At 37.7% G+C, this 8,313-nt stretch overlaps 1 protein-coding gene across 1 annotated transcript in view; it reads right to left on the bottom strand.

Annotated features, from left to right (window-relative positions):
- The window catches only part of LOC137032441 (B-cell receptor CD22-like), a 900,294-nt gene that overhangs the window by 373,919 nt on the left and 518,062 nt on the right, over positions 1-8,313 (bottom strand). The gene's annotated exons all lie outside the window — the stretch shown is intronic.

The raw sequence follows: 8,313 nt of genomic DNA, 5'->3' as shown, positions 1-8,313 counted from the left end.
TCTGCTCATGTTTCACGGTGAGTCGCTCCTGCTGGAGAGTTTTTGATGTCTTTAGTCACTTATCAAAGTATTTCTTTTAAATCAAGGGTCTTTAATGGGAGGTCAGGCAGTCATTGAACAACAGTCAGTGGTGTTAAAACACCTTTCACAAACTTCAGCTAAATGTTTAAATTATTCTCACTGAAATTACAGTTTTTTTTGTTTTTTTTTTATTCGCTTTGGTACTATTTTCACAAGTAAGGTGTACATTTTCAAAACTCGTTACAAAATTCCAGACAGATCACAACTTGTCATTCTTTCAGAATCTGTTGTCATACTTTCATTCTAGTTGTACTACATATTTTCTAACATTCTATAAAGTTACACAGGCTACACAAGCCACATTAGAAAATACATTTACATTTCCTAAATTACATAATTGACATAAAATCCATAATGATTTTAATAGTATCTATTCAGTGTGTTATCAAAACATGACAGAGTCGTGAGGTTTTGTGTAGAACAGAGTTTGTAGCCAATACAGTAAATGTTCTCACTGTACCATATGACTGAATCTATACTGTAGTCAAATTTTATAAGGGCGAGATACAGTAATGTGGCATGTTTTATGGGGACTTCCCATAGACATAATGATTTTTATACTGTATAAACTACAGTGGGTACAGAAAGTATTCAGACCCCCTTACATTTTACACTCTTTGTTATATTGCAGCCATTTGCTAAAATCATTTAAGTTCATTTTTTTCCTCATTAATGTACACACAGCACCCCATATTGACAGAAAAACACAGAATTGTTGACATTTTTGCAGATTTATTAAAAAAGAAAAACTGAAATATCACATGGTCCTAAGTATTCAGACCCTTTGCTCAGTATTTAGTAGAAGCACCCTTTTGATCTAATACAGCCATGAGTCTTTTTGGGAAAGATGCAACAAGTTTTTCACACCTGGAAAACATTTGGGGATCCTCTGCCATTCCTCCTTGCAGATCCTCTCCAGTTCTGTCAGGTTGGATGGTAAACGTTGGTGGACAGCCATTTTTAGGTCTCTCCAGAGATGCTCAATTGGGTTTAAGTCAGGGCTCTGGCTGGGCCATTCAAGAACGGTCACGGAGTTGTTGTGAAACCACTCCTTCGTTATTTTAGCTGTGTGCTTAGGGTCATTGTCTTGTTGGAAGGTAAACCTTCGGCCCAGTCTGAGGTCCTGAGCACTCTGGAGAAGGTTTTCGTCCAGGATATCCCTGTATTGGCCACATTCATCTTTCCCTCAATTGCAACCAGTCGTCCTGTCCCTGCAGCTGAAAAACACCCCCACAGCATGATGCTGCCACCACCATGCTATACTGTTGGGACTGTATTGGACAGGTGATGAGCAGTGCCTGGTTTTCTCCACACATACCGCTTAGAATTAAGGCCAAAAAGTTCTATCTTGGTCTCATCAGACCAGAGAATCTTATTTCTCACCATCTTGGCAAACTCCATGCAGGCTTTCATGTGTCTTGCACTGAGGAGAGGCTTCCGTCGGGCCACTCTGCCATAAAGCCCCGACTGGTGGAGGGCTGCAGTGATGGTTGACTTTCATCTTTCTCCAATCTCCTGCTGCATCTCTGGAGCTCAGCCACAGTGATCTTTGGGTTCTTCTTTATTTCTCTCACCAAGGCTCTTCTCCCCCGATAGCTCAGTTTGGCCGGACGGCCAGCTCTAGGAAGGGTTCTGGTTGTCCCAAACATCTTCCATTTAAGGATTATGGAGGGCACTGTGCTCTTAGGAACCTTAAGTGCAGCAGAAATGTTTTTGTAACCTTGGCCAGATCTGTGCCTTGCCACAATTCTGTCTCTGAGCTCTTCAGGCAGTTCCTTTGACCTCATGATTCTCATTTGCTCTGACATGCACTGTGAGCTGTAAGGTCTTATATAGACAGGTGTGTGGCTTTCCTAATCAAGTCCAATTAGTATAATCAAACACAGCTGGACTCAAATGAAGGTGTAGAACCATCTAAAGGATGATCAGAAGAAATGGACAGCACCTGAGTTAAATATATGAGTGTCACAGCAAAGGGTCTGAATACTTAGGACCATGTGATATTTCAGTTTTTCTTTTTTAATAAATCTGCAAAAATGTCAACAATTCTGTGTTTTTCTGTCAATATGGGGTGCTGTGTGTACATTAATAAGGAAAAAAAATGAACTTAAATGATTTTAGCAAATGGCTGCAATATAACAAAGAGTGAAACATTTAAGGGGGACTGAATACGTTCCGTACCCATTGTATATTCTATCCCCTACCCCTAAGAAAACTTCCTGCATTTTTACATTTTAAAAAAATATAATTTTGCATGATTTATAAGCTCTTTTCCTCATGGGGACCAAAAAAAATGTCCAAACAAGGTCTAAAATTACTGGTATTACCATCCTTGAACATTTGATTCACAAGGCTTGGTTAACCAGGACCATACACACACTTTGAGCATTGTGGTTAGATAAATGGCTTAATGTTGCAAAATTGCGGAAATTGCAAGTAATTTCTATAGAAACTATGCCTATCAATATCTATAGAAATCTTTAGGTGTACCAAATGATTCACTGATTAACCAGTAAGATCAGGATTAAAGACAAGTGTATTACAGTTTTTTACAGACGCTAGGACACATTTCTCAATACTTAGGTCACTTTTGCAAAACTCTTCACACAGTGAGCACAACAGAAGTCTATATGGACTAAACTGAGGATCAATTATCATTGCTTTGGCACAAAATGCATTCAATGACTACATCTCTCAAATTTCATGAATTCTTTTCTCACTCAGACACAACAACTGCCAAAACTCTTTGTACGTACAGGCCAATTTGCACACACTTACATACTGTTTTCAAAACTGTTAAACTTATGTTCAAAACAATAACATAATACAAAACTGAATAAGACAGAAATTTGTTACATTCCTACAGTAATATTTTAATGAAATATATTTTAAATCTGAAAATTAAATGCTATAAAAACAATTGAATTGTATCTGTATCAGTGGATGGTGTGTATACAAATTCTTGTATTTTGGAATTATACAAAATTATAAAAATAAATAAACGACATAAAATATTGACGAATTCTGCATCATGTCTGATTCATTCCAGTAACATATATTGCAGTGAATTATAAACAGAGATGTGTCCTTGATTTACACAAGAAAACATTGTATAATGCTACATGTTGTTAGTGTTTTTTAGGTCATTGTTTTGTGGGTGACAAAGTGTGTTTGTCGGCTGTCAACCTTTGCTAGTGTTCTGGAAGAATGAGTTGATTTGAGACCTGAATAAAGTGTTTTGGTAGTTGTAGTGCATTTTGAGTGTGAAATGAAATGCTTTGCCAAGCTGAAAGTTGGTTAGGAGAACTGTGTGAAGAGTTTTGCAAAAGTGACCTAAGTATTGAGAAATGTGTCCTAGCGTCTGTAAAAAACTGTAAACTGAACGAGAAGAGATGCAAATCAAAAATTTCAGCATAATTTCAATTGTGTTCGTTCAATACACAAAATCATAAAGTATCCTTTTCACTATGCAAAATAAGTGTTTCATCTATATAAATGTTTCATTCACAGTAACTGCCTTTCATAATGCTATTACAGTTTTTTCCAATTGCTAACACACTAAAATGACATGCACAGCACAATTATTTAAACTGACACACAGAGGGCAAAACTTCTTCTCAAGTCTCCAAAAGTCTAAACACCTTTTCTGTTTTACACACATTTTGCATTTCAAAATAGCACTTTTTAAATTCACTAAATACAGTTCTCTGCATAAGACACAACAATCTGACATAAAGTCACATGTTTGCCATTTCAAAACACTGCCATTCAAAATGACACTACATGAGCTAATTGGCCAATTACATGTGCCACCTGGCCAAACACCTCAGTGGTTAATTGTTAACACTTCAATCAGGATGTAAGCACTATGAAAAGACCACAGGTGAGAACCTTTTTTTTTACAACAACAATGGAAGACATTGCAGAGAGAGGAAGAGGAAGAGGGAGGTTGAGAATAAGAGGGGTAGGAAGAGTGAGAGGTAGGGGTAGAGCAGGTAGAGGAGTTCATGGCCAAAGAAGACAAACACTTTCAAATGAAATCAGAGCAACCTTAGTAGATCATGTCATCAACCATGGGTTGACAATGCGTGAGGCTGGACAGAGAGTGCAGCCAAACTTGAGCCGTTTTACTGTCGCCTCTGTCATCCGGACCTTTAGACTGGAGAACAGGTATGTAACCAAAATTTCATGTAGTACACATGTAGTATACCCCATGTCATAGTGTATCAGTTGGGTGACACCTGTTTACTTAGTGTATGACATCAGCCATTCATGAACTGTACAAGTTTCCTGTACAATGTACTCTACTGTGGGGGAAAATATTTAGGCTGCATTGTCCAAGCCCTATATATATTTTTATTTTATTTTTTCTAAAGGACTGAGAGACGACACCATGGTGGAGGAAGGGGCCAAATGTTCACCGGGGTACAGGAAGCTGCCATTGTAAACTTGGTTTTGGAAAATAATGAAATCAGATTACGAGAAATTCAAAGCCACATCATCCAAGACAACACCTTATTCAACAACATTCAACGAGTTAGTCTGTCCACATTGGCTCGCATTCTCAAGCGAAACCAAATCAGAATGAAACAACTTTATAAGGTGCCGTTTGAGAGAAACTCTCAAAGAAACAAAGAGTTCAGACGAGCATATGTGGATGTAAGTACTATATTGACTGCAGTACACTACACACAACATTGTTTCCCAGTGTACTGGATAACACCATATTGAGTGATTTTTGTTCTTTGTTTTCAGGGCGTACTGGAAATGGATGCTCATGCAATCCCACATGAGTTCATCTATAAAGATGAATCTATAAAGATGAGGCTGGGTTCAACCTAGCAAAGACCAGAAGAAGAGGGAGAAACCTCATTGGCCACAGAGCCATTATAGATGTTCCTGGTCAACGTGGTGGGAACATCACAATGTGCGCTGCCATCTCCAATATGCATGGTGTCCTCCACCGTCATGCCAAACTTGGACCATACAACACAGCCCATATTCTCACATTTCTGGACAGACTTCACAACATTCTCATACCACCAGAGCGTATGAATGATGCAGACCATCAAAGAAACCGGTACGTTGTAGTATGGGACAATGTGAGCTTTCATCGTGCAGCCCCAGTCCAAAACTGGTTTGCTGACCACCCAACATTTCTCGTGCAATACCTCCCACCATACTCACCATTTCTGAACCCCATAGAAGAATTCTTTTCGGCATGGCGGTGGAAGATATACGACCGGCAGCCCTTTGTGCGCATGCCTCTTGTGCAGGCCATGGAAGAGGCATGTGATGAGATTGATGTGGGTGCAATTCAGGGATGGATAAGGCACTCAAGGCGCTTCTTCCCTCGATGTCTGGCAAGGGAAGATATTGCCTGTGATGTTGACGAGGCGTTGTGGCCAGACCCGGCTGTGCGGCAAGATGCTGCCTAATTATTTTTCTTGCCTTTTTTTTTTTTTTTTGTGGGTTTTTTTACTGTAATATATATTTTTTTTCAGAAATTTTCTTTTTCAGTTTACTTTTTTTGTAAGAATATTTTTGTTCAGTCCCATGTAAATATATCTGCTGTGCTTATGTTGTACTGACTTGTTTACTGTAGTGAAGGAAAAAAAATAAAAATGTTGCAACAGCATGTGTGTGTATCTGCAAATATTTCTGTGCATGTGAACAATCTGATACATATTTTAGTATTATGGCAAAGCATACTAAAGATGGGGGTGCTTTTCATTATGCCCAACAGTGTGTAGGTGGTTAGGCAAAAATCTGGTAATATGAATGAAGTGTGTGCCATTTCATGCAAAAGTTTGATTTTGATAATGCTCTGTGTAGTTTCGGTTGCAGTGCTTCATTTTGCAGGATATATGAGGTATTTTGCAGTTTGGGTGTGTGGTTTTGTGAATTGTGTTAAGTGTTTTGATAAAACCAGACTAGTTTGAAAAATTGTGTGTTAGCAATTGGAAAAAACTGTACTATCAAACTTTTGCTTTGCATCTCTTCTCGTTCAGTTTAATACATTTGTCTGTTATTTAATCCAGCTGAACTTGAATGAATCATTTGGTACATCTGTAGATTTCTATAGATATTGATTCTATAGGCATAGTTTCTATAGAAATTATTTGCAATTTCCGATATGGATAATCAAATGCAATGAATTATAAGCAATTTATCTAAGATGATGACCACAATTTTCAAAGTGTGTGTGGTCCTGGTAAACACTGCATTGTGAACCAAATGTCCCAACAAGGATGGTAATTTTAGAACTTGTTTGGGCATTTTTTTAATAATTTTTTTTATAGCTTATAAATCATACAGAATTATCTTTTTTGAAAATCTAAAACAACCAATGTGTGTGTGTGTGTGTGTGTGTGTGTGTGTGTGTGTGTGTGCGTGCGTGTGTGTGTGTGTGTGTGTGTGTGTGTGCGCGTGAGATAGAGAGAGAGAGAGAGAGAGAGAGAGAGATTTGAGATATGTGAACACAGAGGAGGACAGAGCAAGGGAAAAGAAACAGTCAATAACTGTATAACTTCAGATTGGTCAGAGATACATCAGAAGGAAGACAGATGGCATCATTTTACATTATAGTATGCCATGTGACACTGTAAACTGAGGCATTATCATGGTAAAGACTGCCACAGTTTTGTATCTCACCCTTATATAGTTTGACTGCAGTATAGATTCAGTCATATGGTACAGTGAGAACATTTACTGTATTGGCAACAAACTCGGTTCTACACAAAACCTCACGACTCTGTCATACTTTACACATTTTGATAACACTGAAAAGATACTATTACAAGCATTATGGATTTTATGTCCCTTCACTGACAGCTATGCAATTATCACTCTGATACTAAGTTCATAAGGAGATCGTAAAACTAATCCATATGAATGGAGTGGTTTAGTTCAACATTTTTGAAGAAACACGATCACTTTATAAGATGGACAGATTGAATTTAGGCTTTTATTCACATATTAACATTCATCAGCTCACACATCAGTCATTGTAAAGGGAAACTCAAGCATGTGCGCTTGACATGTGAGAACCAATGAGGTTTGTTCTCCAGGATGTGGAGGATGTGGGTTGACTTTCTGTTTGGTTGGGCTTCTGGTTATGTTCAATGTTTATATGTTAAAAAAACGATCAAGTCTCTTTAGAAAATTTGGACTAAACTGCTCAACTCATATGGATAAGTTTTACTATTTCTTTATGAACTTTTTGAAGTATCAAAGTGGTAGTCATGTAGCTGTCAATGGAGGGATTTCATTACAAAAAGTCTTCATTTGTGTTCCGAAGATGAACAAAAGTTGTATGTGTTTGCAACGACATGAGGGTGAGTAATTAATGACAGAAATTTCATTTTTGGGTGAACTATCCCTTTAAATAACAGACAAATGTATTAAACTGACAGGAAGAGATGCAAATCAAAAGTTTGATAGTAATAGCATTATGAAAGGCAGTTACTGAGAATGAAACATTTATATATGAAACACTTATTCTGTGCAGTATTAGCATTTCATGTGTTCTGCAAAAAAAAAAAAAAAAAAAAATGTGATAAACATGAGGGGTCAGTAATTATGGAAAAAAAAAAAACCTTTATTTATTTATTTATTTATTTATTTATTTATTTATTTTAGTGAACTATCTAGTGCTGGTTTCTAGTGCTGATTGGGGTGTGAGTTACAGTCCTTCACACATCTGTGCACTAAAGGATTCATCAGTGATAATGAGCTGCACTTATACATACCCTACTAGATACTGGCTCTTGAGAATGTACTGGACAAAAACATTGGGAAAATATAATGAAGAGTCTCCAGATCTGTCTAAGGACCCTGAATACAGTCAGAGGCTTCGGTATCTGGGAGATAAACAGCAGAACTGCACCATCAGACTGAGTCATGTGACACTGAAGGATTCACACATGTACTATTTCAGATTCACCACTGATAAAGATGATGTGAAATGGATTGGTAAACCAGGAGTGACTCTTTCTGTCACAGGTGACTTTCATGAGGTTTCTCTCTTCTTCTGTGCATTATGTTGAATAATAATCAGTGTATGACAGCAGCACTAGATATAATGTGTGTGTTGTGTTCAGATCTTCAGGTGGAGTCTCCTGAGAGAGTGACAGAGGGAGATTCAGTCCGTCTGACATGTAAAAGCAGCTGCACTCTGACTGACAGAGCAACATTCATCTGGTACAGAAACTCACAGCCATTAACTGAGAG

The sequence above is a fragment of the Chanodichthys erythropterus genome, chromosome 12 (genome assembly GCF_024489055.1).
Source record: "Chanodichthys erythropterus isolate Z2021 chromosome 12, ASM2448905v1, whole genome shotgun sequence".
Classification (NCBI taxonomy): domain Eukaryota; kingdom Metazoa; phylum Chordata; class Actinopteri; order Cypriniformes; family Xenocyprididae; genus Chanodichthys; species Chanodichthys erythropterus.
This window is presented reverse-complemented; position numbering and strand designations above follow the sequence as displayed.